This window comes from Dendrobates tinctorius, unplaced genomic scaffold (genome assembly GCF_039654945.1).
Source record: "Dendrobates tinctorius isolate UK_male_01 unplaced genomic scaffold, ASM3965494v1 ptg000151l, whole genome shotgun sequence".
In the NCBI taxonomy this organism is placed as follows: domain Eukaryota; kingdom Metazoa; phylum Chordata; class Amphibia; order Anura; family Dendrobatidae; genus Dendrobates; species Dendrobates tinctorius.
The window spans coordinates 957,121-979,895 of NW_027361818.1; the positions used below are offsets into that span (position 1 = coordinate 957,121).

The following is a 22,775-nucleotide window of genomic DNA, read 5'->3' on the forward strand; positions in this document are numbered from 1 at the left end:
GTTTGTCATCTGAATTGAACTAAATCTATTTGAACATCAGGGTAAATAAGATACAGTGAAAAAATTATGCACAAAACTTTACAGCAACTTTTAGTGACAAAAGGACAGCAAAATATAGCAGGTAGTCAAAAAGACTACCTTTTAGTAGTTATAGGTGAATGTTGAAATAAATGGGCAATTTTTGCACCTAAATTATTTATTGCCACAAAATCTTTTTTAACATCCTATTTGAGGAAAAGTCACCGAGTCTCAAGCCGGAATTCCAAAAAATGTAGTCACAGAGGAGAAATACATAGTGCGAAGTAGTCAAAATGACTACCTCAGTAGTTCTAGTGTTAAAGAGTAGAAGGAGATGAATGGATTGTATATTGAGAAACGCAGAGATTTTGTTGACCACGTGTTTCTAATGGTTAAAATTGTCTTTGGTTTCCGCACACTGTCAGGGAATTAATCTGCATTGTTTTATTATTCCCAGCTTTTACTACATTTTCTTTTCACTAATCTTTCATGTGCAAAATCCAATCTTTTCAAAGGTAAAACAATAAACTGTGAACACGATTTCATCCAACATGAAGATTTCAAGTCCATCGTCTTAAAAATGCAGCCATCAAAATATATGGCATTGCTGATGGTTCTCAGTTGTCTTTTTGGAACCAGTTTAAATACTTTCATTGACTTTTTATTGCTGAAAGAAATTTGGTGTAGAGGATTAACAGCAACCAATACATAGATTTCTATTATCTGCAAATGATGTCATCAATATCATGGGAAACATCGAGTAATATTTCTTGAAGTTTTCATACTGCTTAATTTCATTCTTGAGGCAAACATGTTGGAGTTGTCCCATTTTCATATCACTTGGCCCGTTTTAATAATATACTGTATATATTATTTTACTCTTTTCGAGAAGGTCCAAAGTTTTGACCAAGTAAAACACTGCGCTGTGAACAGGATTTGAACCTGTGCGGAGATACCCCATTGGATTTCAAGTCCAACGCCTTAACCAGTCGGCCAGCACAGCCAACTGTTGAATAATCTATCAGATGTTTTTGCCATGTGAGCACAGAGGGAAAGCCTGTGAGAAGATTTTGGTCTAAGTTCACCTGAAACTCTACTGAACTACACAGCCATGAGCATGAAAACTAGACTGACTTACTGAAGAGAAAGAAGTGGTCTGAGATCAAAGAGTAGAAGGAGATAAATGGATTGTATATTAAGAAACGCAGTGATTTTGTTGACCACATGTTTCTCATGCTTAAAATTGTGATTGGACACCGCGCACTGCCAGGGAATTAATCTGCATTTTTTTATTATTCCGAACTTTTACTATATTTTCTTTTCACTAATCTTTCATAAGCAAAATCCAATCTTTTCAAAACTAATACAATAAACTGAACATGATTTCATCCAACAAGAAGATTTCAAGTCCATCGTCTTAAAAATGCAGCCATCAAAATATATGGCATTGCTGATGGTTCTCAGTTGTCTTTTTGGAACCAGTTTAAATACTTTAATTGACATTTTATTGCTGAAAGAAATTTGGTGTAGAGGATTTCCAGCTATCAATACATAGATTTCTATTATCTGCAAATGATGTCATCAATATCATGGGAAACATCTAGTAATATTTCTTTAAGTTTTCATACTTGTTAATTTCATTCTTGAGACAGATTTCGACTCAAATATATTTAGTAGTCCCATTTTCATATGTCTTGTCCCATTTTAATAATATACTGTATATATTATTTTTCTCTTTTCGAGAAAGTCCAAAGTTTTGACCAAGTAAAACACTGCACTGTGAACAGGATTTGAACCTGTGTGGGGATTTGCGGCCATCACAGCCAATTATAGGCTCACTTTATCAGATGTGTTTGCCATGTGAACACAGAGAACAGCCTGTGAAAAGATTTTGGCCTAAATTCGCATGAATATCTATTGTAGGATACAGCCATGAGCAAGAGAACTTGACTGACTTACTGAAGAGAAAGGAGTGGTCTGAGATTAACACTAGAACTTCTGTACTCGTGACACCTACTAGAACTACTGAATGTAGTCATTTTGACTACTGACTTGTTTTCGTTATTAGAGTTTCATTTGTGGTTATTTATTAATTATATTTTTTTAATGTATTATTATTGTGAGATCCAACAGTAATGCTTTGGAATGTTTTTTTTATTTATTTTTTTTCATATTTTTCTACAGGAAATAACAAAAGTAAAGTAAGCAAAACAATAATAGACGTTTTAAAATAATTTATTATTAAAGTGCACACATATAAACAACAACTCAAGAACAACAAGCAGAGAAAATGTAAGTGAAGGAGAAGAAAGATGAAAATATGGCGCAGAATCTCAATAAAAACGACCAACCGTTATTATGAAGTACAACCGGTAACTTTCTAAACATTTGTTGATTCGCATTTCAGGCATCGTCTTTCAATTACAGCGGTACATTGCCCACACAAAGACTTATGGCAAGTCATACAATTTCCAACAGATCGATTTATTTTTGCATTTTGCTTTTATCTGGCAAAGTTTTTTTTGAGACATCACATCTGAAGATGTAGCAACTTGAGACATGCCACCCTTTCCCCTAGATACAACATACGGACCACTCAACTCTGTGACAAGCTTTTGCAAAAATGCCTTGCGTGACATTTGTCAGGTGGTCATCTTCTTGTATAATATCCAAGCATTTATACCCGCTAAGTCTAAGGTATTTTCAAATGCGTGAACAGGCCGTCTCCTAGTACCTGTTCTTGTGCTGTATTTGCGTGCCATCTGATCTACTACATCTACTCCATATTTTGTTTCATTATAAAACTTTACAGTTTCTGGAGATTTTTTGGAGATTCAGAAGCAACAAGAACATCGGGATGGACGGAACTCAGAATTATCACATTTTTGGTTGGCTTACCTTGATACACGGTAAGTGTAAAATTATCCTCATTTTTATAGACTTTAGTGCTGTACAACTTTTCTTTCATTGTTTTTATTTCTTTAGGCACTTCTCGTCTTATCTTATTTAGCGTTCCCACGATAGTCGTTCCCTGGCTTTTTAGCTGTTTGGCAAGTTTTACTGATGTAAAATAATTATCGGTGGTTACATTTCGACCTTTTTTCAAAAACGGCTGCAATAGTTTCATGACTACGTGGTCAGCTAAACGGTCATCAGCACGGCGTGAATCATCTTTACCCAGATAAGGGAAGCCATTTACAACATATTTACTATCCTTATCTACAGCTAGCCAAAATTTATGGCCATATTTATCTGGCTTGGAAGGTGTATACTGTGTGAAAGGACACCTGGTTTTGCTTGGAAAAGTTGTTCATCAACCGTAATGTATGGGCCAGGTTTGTAACAAGCAATGCAATTGGCAATAAACCTGTCCCACACAATAGAAAAGAGAGCAAATTTGCCGGTTTGCAGTCTCTGCGATCGATTGGACTTCTCATCAAATCTGAGGTAATGCATAATTTCTACAAAACGGTCCCTAGACATTATCGCTTTGCATAACGGTATTCCCCAGTCATAATCTAACCAGGTAACACGATGAAAATGTGAAAAGTTGACATCTGAATTGAACTAAATCTATATGAACATCAGGGTAAATAAGATACAGTGAAAAAATTATGCACAAAACTTTACAGCAACGTTTAGTGACAAAAGGACAGCAAAATATAGCAGGTAGTCAAAAAGACTACCTTTTAGTAGTTATAGGTGAATGTTGAAATAAATGGGCAATTTTTGCACCTAAATTATTTATTGCCACAAAATCTTTTTTAACATCCTATTTGAGGAAAAGTCACCGAGTCTCAAGCCGGAATTCCAAAAAATGTAGTCACAGAGGAGAAATACATAGTGCGAAGTAGTCAAAATGACTACCTCAGTAGTTCTAGTGTTAAAGAGTAGAAGGAGATGAATGGATTGTATATTGAGAAACGCAGAGATTTTGTTGACCACGTGTTTCTAATGGTTAAAATTGTCTTTGGTTTCCGCACACTGTCAGGGAATTAATCTGCATTGTTTTATTATTCCCAGCTTTTACTACATTTTCTTTTCACTAATCTTTCATGTGCAAAATCCAATCTTTCAAAGGTAAAACAATAAACTGTGAACACGATTTCATCCAACATGAAGATTTCAAGTCCATCGTCTTAAAAATGCAGCCATCAAAATATATGGCATTGCTGATGGTTCTCAGTTGTCTTTTTGGAACCAGTTTAAATACTTTCATTGACTTTTTATTGCTGAAAGAAATTTGGTGTAGAAGATTTCCAGCAAATACATAGATTTCTACTATCTGCAAATGATGTCATCAATATCATGGGGAACATCGAGTAATATTTCTTGAAGTTTTCATACTGCTTAATTTCATTCTTGAGGAAAACATGTTGGAGTTGTCCCATTTTCATATCACTTGGCCCGTTTTAATAATATACTGTATATATTATTTTACTCTTTTCGAGAAGGTCCAAAGTTTTGACCAAGTAAAACACTGCGCTGTGAACAGGATTTGAACCTGTGCGGGGATACCCCACTGGATTTCAAGTCCAACGCCTTAACCACTCGGCCATCACAGCCAACTGTTGAATAATCTATCAGATGTTTTTGCCATGTGAGCACAGAGGGAAAGCCTGTGAGAAGATTTTGGTCTAAGTTCACCTGAATCTCTACTGAACTACACAGCCATGAGCATGAAAACTAGACTGACTTACTGAAGAGAAAGAAGTGGTCTGAGATCAAAGAGTAGAAGGAGATAAATGGATTGTATATTAAGAAACGCAGTGATTTTGTTGACCACATGTTTCTCATGCTTAAAATTGTGGTTGGACACCGCGCACTGCCAGGGAATTAATCTGCATTTTTTTATTATTCCCAACTTTTACTATATTTTCTTTTCACTAATCTTTCATAAGCAAAATCCAATCTTTTCAAAACTAATACAATAAACTGAACATGATTTCATCCAACAAGAAGATTTCAAGTCCATCGTCTTAAAAATGCAGCCATCAAAATATATGGCATTGCTGATGGTTCTCAGTTGTCTTTTTGGAACCAGTTTAAATACTTTAATTGACATTTTATTGCTGAAAGAAATTTGGTGTAGAGGATTTCCAGCTATCAATACATAGATTTCTATTATCTGCAAATGATGTCATCAATATCATGGGAAACATCTAGTAATATTTCTTTAAGTTTTCATACTTGTTAATTTCATTCTTGAGACAGATTTCGACTCAAATATATTTAGTAGTCCCATTTTCATATGTCTTGTCCCATTTTAATAATATACTGTATATATTATTTTACTCTTTTCGAGAAAGTCCAAAGTTTTGACCAAGTAAAACACTGCACTGTGAACAGGATTTGAACCTGTGTGGGGATTTGCGGCCATCACAGCCAATTATAGGCTCACTTTATCAGATGTGTTTGCCATGTGAACACAGAGAACAGCCTGTGAGAAGATTTTGGCCTAAGTTCGCATGAATATCTATTGTAGGATACAGCCATGAGCAAGAGAACTTGACTGACTTACTGAAGAGAAAGGAGTGGTCTGAGATCAAAGAGTAGAAGGAGATGAATGGATTGTATATTGAGAAACGCAGAGATTTTGTTGACCACATGTTTCTCATGGTTAAAATTGTCTTTGGTTTCCGCACACTGTCAGGGAATTAATCTGCATTGTTTTATTATTCCCAGCTTCTGCTATATTTTCTTTTCACTAATCTTTCATGTGCAAAATCCAATCTTTTCAAAGGTAAAACAATAAACTGTGAACACGATTTCATTCAACATGAAGATTTCAAGTCCATCGTCTTAAAAATGCAGCCATCAAAATATATGGCATTGCTGATGGTTCTCAGTTGTGTTTTTGGAACCAGTTTAAATACTTTCATTGACTTTTTATTGCTGAAAGAAATTTGGTGTAGAGGATTTCCAGCAACCAATACATAGATTTCTATTATGGGCAAATGATGTCATCAATATCATGCGAAAAATGGAGTAACATTTCTTGAAGTTTTCATACTGCTTAACTTCATTCTTGAGGCAGATTTTGAGTCAAACATGTTGGAGTTGTCCCATTTTCATATCACTTGGCCCGTTTTAATAATATACTGTATATATTATTTTACTCTTTTCGAGAAGGTCCAAAGTTTTGACCAAGTAAAACACTGCGCTGTGAACAGGATTTGAACCTGTGCGGGGATACCCCATTGGATTTCAAGTTCAACTGTTGAATAATCTATCAGATGTTTTTGCAATGTGAGCACAGAGGGAAAGCCTGTGAGAAGATTTTGGTCTAAGTTCACCTGAAACTCTACTGAACTACACAGCCATGAGCATGAAAACTAGACTGACTTACTGAAGAGAAAGAAGTGGTCTGAGATCAAAGAGTAGAAGGAGATAAATGGATTGTATATTAAGAAACGCAGTGATTTTGTTGACCACATGTTTCTCATGCTTAAAATTGTGGTTTGACACCACGCACTGCCAGGGAATTAATCTGCATTTTTTTATTATTCCGAACTTTTACTATATTTTCTTTTCACTAATCTTTCATAAGCAAAATCCAATCTTTTCAAAACTAATACAATAAACTGAACATGATTTCATCCAACAAGAAGATTTCAAGTCCATCGTCTTAAAAATGCAGCCATCAAAACATATGGCATTGCTGATGGTTCTCAGTTGTCTTTTTGGAACCAGTTTAAATACTTTAATTGACATTTTATTGCTGAAAGAAATTTGGTGTAGAGGATTTCCAGCTATCAATACATAGATTTCTATTATCTGCAAATGATGTCATCAATATCATGGGAAACATCTAGTAATATTTCTTTAAGTTTTCATACTTGTTAATTTCATTCTTGAGACAGATTTCGACTCAAATATATTTAGTAGTCCCATTTTCATATGTCTTGTCTAGTGTTGAGCATTCCGATACCGCAAGTATCGGGTATCGGCCGATACTTGCTGTATCGGAATTCCGATACCGACTTCCGATATTTTTTCAATATCGGAATTCGGCATCGGAATCGGAAGTTCAGTTGATTGACGGCCTGACGTCATCATGATGCGCGGTGTGTGCGCATCATGATGCGCCGTCATTTCGGGCCTTCCGGGGGTCTCTGCCGGCCTGCCGGGGGGCTGTGCCGGCCTGCCGGGGGGCTGTGTGGACTGCCCGGGGTCTGTACCGGCCTGCCGGGGGGCTGTGCCGGCCTGCCGGTGGTCTGTGCACCCTGTGGGGGTCTGTACCGGCCTGCCGGGGGGCTGTGCCGGCCTGCCGGGGGGCTGTGCTGATGTCCGGGGGTCTGTGCAAGCATCGTCCGATGGGACTACAAGTCCCATCGGGCGATGCCTGCTACCATGACAGTGATTGACACATTAGCCAATGATGGGACAGTAGTAGTCCCATCATCCGGCTAATGTGTTAAATGTTAAAAAAAAAAAAAAAAAAAAAAAAAAATACTACATACATACTACATGCATGCTACATACATACTACATGCTACATACATACTACATACATCCTACATACATACTACATGCATGCTACATACATACTACATGCATGCTACATACATACTACATATATACTACATACATACTACATACATACTGCATGCTACATACATACTACATACTACATATATACTACATGCATGCTACATACATACTACATATATACTACATGCATGCTACATACATACTACATGCTACATACATACCACATATATACTACATACATACTACATATATACTGCATGCTACATACATACTACATATATACTACATGCATGCTACATACATACTACATGCTACATACATACCACATACATACTACATACATACTACATACATACTACATGCTACATACATACTACATGCTACATACATACCACATATATACTACATACATACAATACATTCATACAATACATACATAGACATACAGTACATATAACATAGAGTAACATACTTACCAATACTTGTCACATTGTTCCCCGAAGCCATTGTCGTCTACGGAATAAATATTAACATAACAAACCACAAAAATACTCACCCACGATCCGAAGCAGTCCACGAGTGTGTCCCACGACGATCTTGGGTAGAGAACTGCAGCATCGGATGATGCTGCCGTTCTCTACGGGCTGCAGGAATCCAATGACGGAAGGTAGGTATCCTTCCGCACTGTATTCCTCCGCCACTTAAAAAAAAAAGTCCCTAGTCTCACTTTATGCCATTGCTGTGTGGGAAATTCCCACACAGCAATGGCATAAAGTGAGACTAGGGACTTTTTTTTTTTAAGTGGCGGAGGAATACAGTGCGGAAGGATACCTACCTTCCGTCATTGGATTCCTGCAGCCCGTAGAGAACGGCAGCATCATCCGATGCTGCCGTTCTCTACCCAAGATCGTCGTGGGACACACTCGTGGACTGCTTCGGATCGTGGGTGAGTATTTTTGTGGTTTGTTATGTTAATATTTATTCCGTAGACGACAATGGCTTCGGGGAACAATGTGACAAGTATTGGTAAGTATGTTACTCTATGTTATATGTACTGTATGTCTATGTATGTATTGTATGAATGTATTGTATGTATGTAGTATATATGTGGTATGTATGTAGCATGTAGTATGTATGTAGTATGTATGTAGCATGCATGTAGCATGTAGTATGTATGTAGCATGCATGTAGTATATATGTAGTATGTATGTAGCATGCATGTAGTATATATGTAGTATGTATGTAGCATGTAGTATGTATGTAGTATGTATGTAGTATGTATGTGGTATGTATGTAGCATGTAGTATGTATGTAGCATGCATGTAGTATATATGTAGTATGTATGTAGCATGCAGTATATATGTAGTATGTATGTAGTATATATGTGGTATGTATGTAGCATGTAGTATGTATGTAGCATGCATGTAGTATATATGTAGTATGTATGTAGCATGTAGTATGTATGTAGTATGTATGTAGTATGTATGTAGTATGTATGTAGTATGGATGTGGTATGTATGTAGCATGTAGTATGTATGTAGCATGCATGTAGTATATATGTAGTATGTATGTAGCATGCAGTATATATGTAGTATGTATGTAGTATATATGTGGTATGTATGTAGCATGTAGTATGTATGTAGCATGCATGTAGTATATATGTAGTATGTATGTGGTATGTATGTAGCATGTAGTATGTATGTAGTATGTATGTAGTATGTATGTGGTATGTATGTAGCATGCAGTATGTATGTAGCATGCATGTAGTATATATGTAGTATGTATGTAGCATGTATGTAGTATGTAGTATGAATGTAGCATGTATGTAGTATGCATGTTGTATGTATGTAGCATGTAATTTTTTTTTTTTTTTTACATTTAACACATTAGCCGGATGATGGGACTACTACTGTCCCATCATTGGCTAATGTGTCAATCACTGTCATGGTAGCAGGCATCGCCCGATGGGACTTGTAGTCCCATCGGACGATGCCTGCACAGCCCCCCGGAGCCTGCACAGCCCCCCGGCAGGCCGGCACGGCCCCCCGGAGCCGGCACAGCCCCCCGGCAGGCCGGCACAGACCACCGGCAGGCCGGCACAGCCCCCCGGCAGGCCGGCACAGCCCCCCGGCAGGCCGGCACAGCCCCCCGGAGCCTGCACAGACCACCGGCAGGCCGGCACAGACCACCGGAGCCTGCACAGACCCCCTGGCAGGCCGGCACAGCCCCCCGAAAGGCCCGTACAGACCCCAGAGAGGCTGTACAAGGGCAGGAAAGGGTTTTTCTTATTCCGATACCGGAAGTCCCATAGACTTGAATGGGACTTCCGGTATCGGAATCGGCGATACCGATACTTTTTTTAAAGATCGGCCGATACCATCCGATACGATACTTTGAAGTATCGGACGGTATCGCTCAACTCTAGTCTTGTCCCATTTTAATAATATACTGTATATATTATTTTACTCTTTTCGAGAAAGTCCAAAGTTTTGACCAAGTAAAACACTGCACTGTGAACAGGATTTGAACCTGTGTGGGGATTTGCGGCCATCACAGCCAATTATAGGCTCACTTTATCAGATGTGTTTGCCATGTGAACACAGAGAACAGCCTGTGAAAAGATTTTGGCCTAAATCCGCATGAATATCTATTGTAGGATACAGCCATGAGCAAGAGAACTTGACTGACTTACTGAAGAGAAAGGAGTGGTCTGAGATTAACACTAGAACTACTGTACTCGTGACACCTACTAGAACTACTGAATGTAGTCATTTTGACTACTGACTTGTTTTCGTTATTAGAGTTTCATTTGTGGTTATTTATTAATTATATTTTTTTAATGTATTATTATTGTGAGATCCAACAGTAATGCTTTGGAATGTTTTTTTTATTTTTTTTTTTTCATATTTTTCTACAGGAAATAACAAAAGTAAAGTAAGCAAAACAATAATAGACGTTTTAAAATAATTTATTATTAAAGTGCACACATATAAACAACAACTCAAGAACAACAAGCAGAGAAAATGTAAGTGAAGGAGAAGAAAAATGAAAATATGGCGCAGAATCTCAATAAAAACGACCAACCGTTATTATGAAGTACAACCGGTAACTTTCTAAACATTTGTTGATTCGCATTTCAGGCATCGTCTTTCAATTACAGCGGTACATTGCCCACACAAAGACTTATGGCAAGTCATACAATTTCCAACAGATCGATTTATTTTTGCATTTTGCTTTTATCTGGCAAAATTTTTTTGGAGACATCACATCTGAAGATGTAGCAACTTGAGACATGCCACCCTTTCCCCTAGATACAACATACGGACCACTCAACTCTGTGACAAGCTTTTGCAAAAATGCCTTGCGTGACATTTGTCAGGTGGTCATCTTCTTGTATAATATCCAAGCATTTATACCCGCTAAGTCTAAGGTATTTTCAAATGCGTGAACAGGCCGTCTCCTAGTACCTGTTCTTGTGCTGTATTTGCGTGCCATCTGATCTACTACATCTACTCCATATTTTGTTTCATTATAAAACTTTACAGTTTCTGGAGATTTTTTGGAGATTCAGAAGCAACAAGAACATCGGGATGGACGGAACTCAGAATTATCACATTTTTGGTTGGCTTACCTTGATACACGGTAAGTGTAAAATTATCCTCATTTTTATAGACTTTAGTGCTGTACAACTTTTCTTTCATTGTTTTTATTTCTTTAGGCACTTCTCGTCTTATCTTATTTAGCGTTCCCACGATAGTCGTTCCCTGGCTTTTTAGCTGTTTGGCAAGTTTTACTGATGTAAAATAATTATCGGTGGTTACATTTCGACCTTTTTTCAAAAACGGCTGCAATAGTTTCATGACTACGTGGTCAGCTAAACGGTCATCAGCACGGCGTGAATCATCTTTACCCAGATAAGGGAAGCCATTTACAACATATTTACTATCCTTATCTACAGCTAGCCAAAATTTATGGCCATATTTATCTGGCTTGGAAGGTGTATACTGTGTGAAAGGACACCTGGTTTTGCTAGGAAAAGTTGTTCATCAACCGTAATGTATGGGCCAGGTTTGTAACAAGCAATGCAATTGGCAATAAACCTGTCCCACACAATAGAAAAGAGAGCAAATTTGCCGGTTTGCAGTCTCTGCGATCGATTGGACTTCTCATCAAATCTGAGGTAATGCATAATTTCTACAAAACGGTCCCTAGACATTATCGCTTTGCATAACGGTATTCCCCAGTCATAATCTAACCAGGTAACACGATGAAAATGTGAAAAGTTGACATCTGAATTGAACTAAATCTATATGAACATCAGGGTAAATAAGATACAGTGAAAAAATTATGCACAAAACTTTACAGCAACTTTTAGTGACAAAAGGACAGCAAAATATAGCAGGTAGTCAAAAAGACTACCTTTTAGTAGTTATAGGTGAATGTTGAAATAAATGGGCAATTTTTGCACCTAAATTATTTATTGCCACAAAATCTTTTTTAACATCCTATTTGAGGAAAAGTCACCGAGTCTCAAGCCGGAATTCCAAAAAATGTAGTCACAGAGGAGAAATACATAGTGCGAAGTAGTCAAAATGACTATCTCAGTAGTTCTAGTGTTAAAGAGTAGAAGGAGATGAATGGATTGTATATTGAGAAACGCAGAGATTTTGTTGACCACGTGTTTCTAATGGTTAAAATTGTCTTTGGTTTCCGCACACTGTCAGGGAATTAATCTACATTGTTTTATTATTCCCAGCTTTTACTACATTTTCTTTTCACTAATCTTTCATGTGCAAAATCCAATCTTTCAAAGGTAAAACAATAAACTGTGAACACGATTTCATCCAACATGAAGATTTCAAGTCCATCGTCTTAAAAATGCAGCCATCAAAATATATGGCATTGCTGATGGTTCTCAATTGTCTTTTTGGAACCAGTTTAAATGCTTTCATTGACTTTTTATTGCTGAAAGAAATTTGGTGTAGAAGATTTCCAGCAACCAATACATAGATTTCTATTATCTGCAAATGATGTCATCAATATCATGGGGAACATCGAGTAATATTTCTTGAAGTTTTCATACTGCTTAATTTCATTCTTGAGGCAAACATGTTGGAGTTGTCCCATTTTCATATCACTTGGCCCGTTTTAATAATATACTGTATATATTATTTTACTCTTTTCGAGAAGGTCCAAAGTTTTGACCAAGTAAAACACTGCACTGTGAACAGGATTTGAACCTGTGCGGGGATACCCCATTGGATTTCAAGTCCAACGCCTTAACCAGTCGTCCATCACAGCCAACTGTTGAATAATCTATCAGATGTTTTTGCCATGTGAGCACAGAGGGAAAGCCTGTGAGAAGATTTTGGTCTAAGTTCACCTGAATCTCTACTGAACTACACAGCCATGAGCATGAAAACTAGACTGACTTACTGAAGAGAAAGAAGTGGTCTGAGATCAAAGAGTAGAAGGAGATAAATGGATTGTATATTAAGAAACGCAGTGATTTTGTTGACCACATGTTTCTCATGCTTAAAATTGTGGTTGGACACCGCGCACTGCCAGGGAATTAATCTCCATTTTTTTATTATTCCCAACTTTTACTATATTTTCTTTTCACTAATCTTTCATAAGCAAAATCCAATCTTTTCAAAACTAATACAATAAACTGAACATGATTTCATCCAACATGAAGATTTCAAGTCCATCGTCTTAAAAATGCAGCCATCAAAATATGTGGCATTGCTGATGGTTCTCAGTTGTCTTTTTGGAACCAGTTTAAATACTTTAATTGACATTTTATTGCTGAAAGAAATTTGGTGTAGAGGATTTCCAGCTATCAATACATAGATTTCTATTATCTGCAAATGATGTCATCAATATCATGGGAAACATCTAGTAATATTTTTTTCAGTTTTCATACTTGTTAATTTCAATCTTGAGACAGATTTCGACTCAAACATATTTAGTTGTCCCATTTTCATATGTCTTGGCCCATTTTAATAATATACTGTATATATTATTTTACTCTTTTCGAGAAGGTCCAAAGTTTTGACCAAGTAAAACACTGCACTGTGAACAGGTTTTGAACCTGTGTGGAGATTTGCGGCCATCACAGCCAATTATAGGCTCACTTTATCAGATGTGTTTGCCATGTGAACACAGAGAACAGCCTGTGAGAAGATTTTGGCCTAAGTTCGCATGAATATCTATTGTAGGATACAGCCATGAGCAAGAGAACTTGACTGACTTACTAAAGAGAAAGGAGTGGTCTGAGATCAAAGAGTAGAACGAGATGAATGGATTGTATATTGAGAAACGCAGAGATTTTGTTGACCACATGTTTCTCATGGTTAAAATTGTCTTTGGTTTCCGCACACTGTCAGGGAATTGATCTGCATTGTTTTATTATTCCCAGTTTCTGCTATATTTTCTTTTCACTAATCTTTCATGTGCAAAATCCAATCTTTTCAAAGGTAAAACAATAAACTGTGAACACGATTTCATTCAACATGAAGATTTCAAGTCCATCGTCTTAAAAATGCAGCCATCAAAATATATGGCATTGCTGATGGTTCTCAGTTGTGTTTTTGGAACCAGTTTAAATACTTTCATTGACTTTTTATTGCTGAAAGAAATTTGGTGTAGAGGATTTCCAGCAACCAATACATAGATTTCTATTATGGGCAAATGATGTCATCAATATCATGCGAAAAATGGAGTAACATTTCTTGAAGTTTTCATACTGCTTAATTTCATTCTTGAGGCAGATTTTGAGTCAAACATGTTGGAGTTGTCCCATTTTCATATCACTTGGCCCGTTTTAATAATATACTGTATATATTATTTTACTCTTTTCGAGAAGGCCCAAAGTTTTGACCAAGTAAAACACTGCGCTGTGAACAGGATTTGAACCTGTGCGGGGATACCCCATTGGATTTCAAGTCCAACACCTTAACCACTCGGCCATCACAGCCAACTTTTGACTAATCTATCAGATGTTTTTGCCATGTGAGCACAGAGGGAAAGCCTGTGAGAAGATTTTGGTCTAAGTTCACCTGAAACTCTACTGAACTACACAGCCATGAGCATGAAAACTAGACTGACTTACTGAAGAGAAAGAAGTGGTCTGAGATCAAAGAGTAGAAGGAGATAAATGGATTGTATATTAAGAAACGCAGTGATTTTGTTGACCACATGTTTCTCATGCTTAAAATTGTGGTTGGACACCGCGCACTGCCAGGGAATTAATCTGCATTTTTTTATTATTCCGAACTTTTACTATATTTTCTTTTCACTAATCTTTCATAAGCAAAATCCAATCTTTTCAAAACTAATACAATAAACTGAACATGATTTCATCCAACAAGAAGATTTCAAGTCCATCGTCTTAAAAATGCAGCCATCAAAATATATGGCATTGCTGATGGTTCTCAGTTGTCTTTTTGGAACCAGTTTAAATACTTTAATTGACATTTTATTGCTGAAAGAAATTTGGTGTAGAGGATTTCCAGCTATCAATACATAGATTTCTATTATCTGCAAATGATGTCATCAATATCATGGGAAACATCTAGTAATATTTCTTTAAGTTTTCATACTTGTTAATTTCATTCTTGAGACAGATTTCGACTCAAATATATTTAGTAGTCCCATTTTCATATGTCTTGTCCCATTTTAATAATATACTGTATATATTATTTTACTCTTTTCGAGAAAGTCCAAAGTTTTGACCAAGTAAAACACTGCACTGTGAACAGGATTTGAACCTGTGTGGGGATTTGCGGCCATCACAGCCAATTATAGGCTCACTTTATCAGATGTGTTTGCCATGTGAACACAGAGAACAGCCTGTGAAAAGATTTTGGCCTAAATTCCCATGAATATCTATTGTAGGATACAGCCATGAGCAAGAGAACTTGACTGACTTACTGAAGAGAAAGGAGTGGTCTGAGATTAACACTAGAACTACTGTACTCGTGACACCTACTAGAACTACTGAATGTAGTCATTTTGACTACTGACTTGTTTTCGTTATTAGAGTTTCATTTGTGGTTATTTATTAATTATATTTTTTTAATGTATTATTATTGTGAGATCCAACAGTAATGCTTTGGAATGTTTTTTTTATTTTTTTTTTTTCATATTTTTCTACAGGAAATAACAAAAGTAAAGTAAGCAAAACAATAATAGACGTTTTAAAATAATTTATTATTAAAGTGCACACATATAAACAACAACTCAAGAACAACAAGCAGAGAAAATGTAAGTGAAGGAGAAGAAAAATGAAAATATGGCGCAGAATCTCAATAAAAACGACCAACCGTTATTATGAAGTACAACCGGTAACTTTCTAAACATTTGTTGATTCGCATTTCAGGCATCGTCTTTCAATTACAGCGGTACATTGCCCACACAAAGACTTATGGCAAGTCATACAATTTCCAACAGATCGATTTATTTTTGCATTTTGCTTTTATCTGGCAAAATTTTTTTTGAGACATCACATCTGAAGATGTAGCAACTTGAGACATGCCACCCTTTCCCCTAGATACAACATACGGACCACTCAACTCTGTGACAAGCTTTTGCAAAAATGCCTTGCGTGACATTTGTCAGGTGGTCATCTTCTTGTATAATATCCAAGCATTTATACCCGCTAAGTCTAAGGTATTTTCAAATGCGTGAACAGGCCGTCTCCTAGTACCTGTTCTTGTGCTGTATTTGCGTGCCATCTGATCTACTACATCTACTCCATATTTTGTTTCATTATAAAACTTTACAGTTTCTGGAGATTTTTTGGAGATTCAGAAGCAACAAGAACATCGGGATGGACGGAACTCAGAATTATCACATTTTTGGTTGGCTTACCTTGATACACGGTAAGTGTAAAATTATCCTCATTTTTATAGACTTTAGTGCTGTACAACTTTTCTTTCATTGTTTTTATTTCTTTAGGCACTTCTCGTCTTATCTTATTTAGCGTTCCCACGATAGTCGTTCCCTGGCTTTTTAGCTGTTTGGCAAGTTTTACTGATGTAAAATAATTATCGGTGGTTACATTTCGACCTTTTTTCAAAAACGGCTGCAATAGTTTCATGACTACATGGTCAGCTAAACGGTCATCAGCACGGCGTGAATCATCTTTACCCAGATAAGGGAAGCCATTTACAACATATTTACTATCCTTATCTACAGCTAGCCAAAATTTATGGCCATATTTATCTGGCTTGGAAGGTGTATACTGTGTGAAAGGACACCTGGTTTTGCTTGGAAAAGTTGTTCATCAACCGTAATGTATGGGCCAGGTTTGTAACAAGCAATGCAATTGGCAATAAACCTGTCCCACACAATAGAAAAGAGAGCAAATTTGCCGGTTTGCAGTCTCTGCGATCGATTGGACTTCTCATCAAATCTGAGGTAATGCATAATTTCTACAAAACGGTCCCTAGACATTATCGCTTTGCATAACGGTATTCCCCAGTCATAATCTAACCAGGTAACACGATGAAAATGTGAAAAGTTGACATCTGAATTGAACTAAATCTATATGAACATCAGGGTAAATAAGATACAGTGAAAAAATTATGCACAAAACTTTACAGCAACTTTTAGTGACAAAAGGACAGCAAAATATAGCAGGTAGTCAAAAAGACTACCTTTTAGTAGTTATAGGTGAATGTTGAAATAAATGGGCAATTTTTGCACCTAAATTATTTATTGCCACAAAATCTTTTTTAACATCCTATTTGAGGAAAAGTCACCGAGTCTCAAGCCGGAATTCCAAAAAATGTAGTCACAGAGGAGAAATACATAGTGCGAAGTAGTCAAAATGACTACCTCAGTAGTTCTAGTGTTAAAGAGTAGAAGGAGATGAATGGATTGTATATTGAGAAACGCAGAGATTTTGTTGACCACGTGTTTCTAATGGTTAAAATTGTCTTTGGTTTCCGCACACTGTCAGGGAATTAATCTGCATTGTTTTATTATTCCCAGCTTTTACTACATTTTCTTTTCACTAATCTTTCATGTGCAAAATCCAATCTTTCAAAGGTAAAACAATAAACTGTGAACACGATTTCATCCAACATGAAGATTTCAAGTCCATCGTCTTAAAAATGCAGCCATCAAAATATATGGCATTGCTGATGGTTCTCAGTTGTCTTTTTGGAACCAGTTTAAATACTTTCATTGACTTTTTATTGCTGAAAGAAATTTGGTGTAGAGGATTTCCAGCAACCAATACATAGATTTCTATTATCTGCAAATGATGTCATCAATATCATGGGGAACATCGAGTAATATTTCTTGAAGTTTTCATACTGCTTAATTTCATTCTTGAGGCAAACATGTTGGAGTTGTCCCATTTTCATATCACGGCCCGTTTTAATAATATACTGTATATATTATTTTACTCTTTTCGAGAAGGTCCAAAGTTTTGACCAAGTAAAACACTGCGCTGTGAACAGGATTTGAACCTGTGCGGGGATACCCCATTGGATTTCAAGTCCAACGCCTTAACCAGTCGGCCATCACAGCCAACTGTTGACTAATCTATCAGATGTTTTTGCCATGTGAGCACAGAGGGAGAGCCTGTGAGAAGATTTTGGTCTAAGTTCACCTGAATCTCTACTGAACTACAAAGCCATGAGCATGAAAACTAGACTGACTTACTGAAGAGAAAGAAGTGGTCTGAGATTAAAGAGTAGAAGGAGATAAATGGATTGTATATTAAGAAACGCAGTGATTTTGTTGACCACATGTTTCTCATGCTTAAAATTGTGGTTGGACACCGCGCATTGCCAAGGAATTAATCTGCATTTTTTTATTATTCCCAACTTTTACTATATTTTCTTTGCACTAATCTTTCATAAGCAAAATCCAATCTTTTCAAAACTAATACAATAAACTGAACATGATTTCATCCAACATGAAGATTTCAAGTCCATCGTCTTAAAAATGCAGCCATCAAAATATATGGCATTGCTGATGGTTCTCAGTTGTCTTTTTGAAACCAGTTTAAATACTTTAATTGACATTTTATTGCTGAAAGAAATTTGGTGTAGAGGATTTCCAGCTATCAATACATAGATTTCTATTATCTGCAAATGATGTAATCAATATCATGGGAAACATCTAGTAATATTTCTTTAAGCTTTCATACTTGTTAATTTCATTCTTGAGACAGATTTCGACTCAAATATATTTAGTTGTCCCATTTTCATATGTCTTGGCCCATTTTAATAATATACTGTATATATTATTTTACTCTTTTCGAGAAGGTCCAAAGATTTGACCAAGTAAAATACTGCACTGTGAACAGGATTTGAACCTGTGTGGGGATTTGAGGCCATCACAGCCAATTATAGGCTCACCTTATCAGATGTGTTTGCCATGTGAACACAGAGAACAGCCTGTGAAAAGATTTTGGCCTAAATTCGCATGAATATCTATTGTAGGATACAGCCATGAGCAAGAGAACTTGACTGACTTACTGAATAGAAAGGAGTGGTCTGAGATTAAAGAGTAGGAGGAGATGAATGGATTGTATATTGAGAAACGCAGAGATTTTGTTGACCAGGTGTTTCTCATGGTTAAAATTGTCTTTGGTTTCCGCACACTGTCAGGGAATTAATCTGTATTGTTTTATTATTCCCAGCTTTTACTATATTTTCTTTTCACTAATCTTTCATGTGCAAAATCCAATCTTTTCAAAGGTAAAACAATAAACTGTGAACACGATTTCATCCAACATGAAGATTTCAAGTCCATCGTCTTAAAAATGCAGCCATCAAAATATATGGCATTGCTGATGGTTCTCAGTTGTCTTTTAGGAACCAGTTTAGATACTTTTATTGACTTTTTATTGCTGAAAGAAATTTGGTGTAGAGGATTTCCAGCAACCAATACATAGATTTCTATTATCTGCAAATGATGTCATCAATATCATGGGAAACATCGAGTAATATTTCTTGGCGTTTTCATACTACTAAATCTCATTCTTGAGGCAGATTTCGGTTCAAACATGTTAAGTTGTCCCATTTTGATATCACTTGGCCCGTTTTAATAATATACTGTATATATTATTTTACTCTTTTCGAGAAGGTCCAAAGTTTTGACCAAGTAAAACACTGCGCTGTGAACAGGATTTGCACCTGTGCGGGGATACCCCATTGGATTTCGAGTCCAACGCCTTAACCACTTGGCCATCACAGCCAACTGTTGAATAATCTATCAGATGTTTTTGCCATGTGAGCACAGAGGGAGAGCCTGTGAGAAGATTTTGGTCTAAGTTCACCTGAATCTCTACTGAACTACAAAGCCATGAGCATGAAAACTAGACTGACTTACTGAAGAGAAAGAAGTGGTCTGAGATCAAAGAGTAGAAGGAGATAAATGGATTGTATATTAAGAAACGCAGTGATTTTGTTGACCACATGTTTCTCATGCTTAAAATTGTGGTTGGACACCGCGCACTGCCAGGGAATTAATCTGCATTTTTTTATTATTCCCAACTTTTACTATATTTTCTTTTCACTAATCTTTCATAAGCAAAATCCAATCTTTTCAAAACTAATACAGTAAACTGAACATGATTTCATCCAACATGAAGATTTCAAGTCCATCGTCTTAAAAATGCAGCCATCAAAATATATGGCATTGCTGATGGTTCTCAGTTGTCTTTTTGGAACCAGTTTAAATACTTTAATTGACATTTTATTGCTGAAAGAAATTTGGTGTAGAGGATTTCCAGCTATCAATACATAGATTTCTATTATCTGCAAATGATGTAATCAATATCATGGGAAACATCTAGTAATACTTCTTTAAGCTTTCATACTTGTTAATTTCATTCTTGAGACAGATTTCGACTCAAATATATTTAGTTGTCCCATTTTCACATGTCTTGGCCCATTTTAATAATAAACTGTATATATTATTTTACTCTTTTTGAGAAGGTCCAAAGATATGACCAAGTAAAATACTGCACTGTGAACAGGATTTGAACCTGTGTGGGGATTTGCGGCCATCACAGCCAATTATAGGCTCACCTTATCAGATGTGTTTGCCATGTGAACACAGAGAACAGCCTGTGAAAAGATTTTGGCCTAAATTCGCATGAATATCTATTGTAGGATACAGCCATGAGCAAGAGAACTTGACTGACTTACTGAATAGAAAGGAGTGGTCTGAGATTAAAGAGTAGAAGGAGATGAGTGGATTGTATATTGAGAAACGCAGAGATTTTGTTGACCACGTGTTTCTCATGGTTAAAATTGTCTTTGGTTTCCGCACACTGTCAGGGAATTAATCTGTATTGTTTTATGATTCCCAGCTTTTACTATATTTTCTTTTCACTAATCTTTCATGTGCAAAATCCAATCTTTTCAAAGGTAAAACAATAAACTGTGAACACGATTTCATCCAACATGAAGATTTCAAGTCCATCGTCTTAAAAATGCAGCCATCAAAATATATGGCATTGCTGATGGTTCTCAGTTGTCTTTTTGGAACCAGTTTAAATACTTTCATTGACTTTTTATTGCTGAAAGAAATTTGGTGTAGAGGATTTCCAGCAACCAATACATAGATTTCTATTAACTGCAAATGATGTCATCAATATCATGGGAAACATCGAGTAATATTTCTTGGAGTTTTCATACTGCTAAAACTCATTCTTGAGGCAGATTTCGAGTCAAACATGTTAAGTTGTCCCATTTTCATATCACTTGGCCCGTTTTAATAATATACTGTATATATTATTTTACTCTTTTCGAGAAGGTCCAAAGTTTTGACCAAGTAAAACACTGCGCTGTGAACAGGATTTGAACGTGTGCGGGGATACCCCATTGGATTTCAAGTCCAACACCTTAACCACTCGGCCATCACAGCCAACTGTTGCATAATAAATCAGATGTTTTTGCCATGTGAGCACAGAGGGAGAACCTGTGAGAAGATTTTGGTCTAAGTTCACCTGAATCTCTACTGAACTACAAAGCCATGAGCATGAAAACTAGACTGACTTACTGAAGAGAAAGAAGTGGTCTGAGATCAAAGAGTAGAAGGAGATAAATGGATTGTATATTAAGAAACGCAGTGATTTTGTTGACCACATGTTTCTCATGGTTAAAATTGTGGTTGGACACCGCGCACTGCCAGGGAATTAATCTGCATTTTTTTTATTATTCCCAACTTTTACTCTATTTTCTTTTCACTAATCTTTGATAAGCAAAATCCAATCTTTTCAAAACTAATACAATAAACTGAACATGATTTCATCCAACATGAAGATATCAAGTCCATCGTCTTAAAAATGCAGCCATCAAAATATATGGCATTGCTGATGGTTCTCAGTTGTCTTTTTGGAACCAGTTTAAATACTTTAATTGACATTTTATTGCTGAAAGATATTTGGTGTAGAGGATTTCCAGCTATCAATACATAGATTTCTATTATCTGCAAATGATGTCATCAATATCATGGGAAACATCTAGTAATATTTCTTTAAGTTTTCATACTTGTTAATTTCATTCTTGAGACAGATTTCGACTCAAACATATTTAGTTGTCCCTTTTTCATATGTCTTGGCCCATTTTAATAATATACTGTATATATTATTTTACTCTTTTCGAGAAGGTCCAAAGTTTTGACCAAGTAAAACATTGCACTGTGATGAGGATTTGAACCTGTGTGGGGATTTGCGGCCATCACAGCCAATTATAGGCTCACTTTATCAGATGTGTTTGCCATGTGAACACAGAGAACAGCCTGTGAAAAGATTTTGGCCTAAGTTCGCATGAATATCTATTTAGGATACAGCCATGAGCAAGAGAACTTGACTGACTTACTGAAGAGAAAGGAGTGGTCTGAGATCAAAGAGTAGAAGGAGATGAATGGATTGTATATTGAGAAACGCAGAGATTTTGTTGACCACATGTTTCTCATGGTTAAAATTGTCTTTGGTTTCCACACACTGTCAGGGAATTAATCTGCATTGTTTTATTATTCCCAGCGTCTACTATATTTTCTTTTCACTAATCTTTCATGTGCAAAATCCAATCTTTTCAAAGGTAAAACAATAAACTGTGAACACGATTTCATCCAACATGAAGATTTCAAGTCCGTCGTCTTAAAAATGCAGCCATCAAAATATATGGCATTGCTGATGGTTCTCAGTTGTCTTTTTGGAACCAGTTTAAATATTTGGTGTAGAGGATTTCCAGCAACCAATACATAGATTTCTATTATCTGCAAATGAT

General features: G+C 36.4%; 7 non-coding genes across 7 annotated transcripts; all 7 read right to left on the reverse strand.

The window, feature by feature from the left end:
• Window positions 1–939: 939 nt before the first annotated feature.
• TRNAS-UGA (transfer RNA serine (anticodon UGA)) lies at window positions 940–1,021 on the reverse strand. Its single transcript has one exon. It is a non-coding gene; the product is annotated as a tRNA-Ser (tRNA).
• Window positions 1,022–4,501: 3,480 nt separating this feature from the next.
• On the reverse strand, window positions 4,502–4,583 carry TRNAS-UGA (transfer RNA serine (anticodon UGA)). Its single transcript has one exon. It is a non-coding gene; the product is annotated as a tRNA-Ser (tRNA).
• Window positions 4,584–12,731: 8,148 nt separating this feature from the next.
• Window positions 12,732–12,813, reverse strand: TRNAS-UGA (transfer RNA serine (anticodon UGA)). Its single transcript has one exon. It is a non-coding gene; the product is annotated as a tRNA-Ser (tRNA).
• Window positions 12,814–14,409: 1,596 nt separating this feature from the next.
• TRNAS-UGA (transfer RNA serine (anticodon UGA)) lies at window positions 14,410–14,491 on the reverse strand. The gene has a single exon. It is a non-coding gene; the product is annotated as a tRNA-Ser (tRNA).
• Window positions 14,492–17,972: 3,481 nt separating this feature from the next.
• TRNAS-UGA (transfer RNA serine (anticodon UGA)) lies at window positions 17,973–18,054 on the reverse strand. The gene has a single exon. It is a non-coding gene; the product is annotated as a tRNA-Ser (tRNA).
• Window positions 18,055–19,649: 1,595 nt separating this feature from the next.
• On the reverse strand, window positions 19,650–19,731 carry TRNAS-CGA (transfer RNA serine (anticodon CGA)). The gene has a single exon. It is a non-coding gene; the product is annotated as a tRNA-Ser (tRNA).
• Window positions 19,732–21,326: 1,595 nt separating this feature from the next.
• TRNAS-UGA (transfer RNA serine (anticodon UGA)) lies at window positions 21,327–21,408 on the reverse strand. The gene has a single exon. It is a non-coding gene; the product is annotated as a tRNA-Ser (tRNA).
• Between the last annotated feature and the right edge of the window lie 1,367 nt (window positions 21,409–22,775).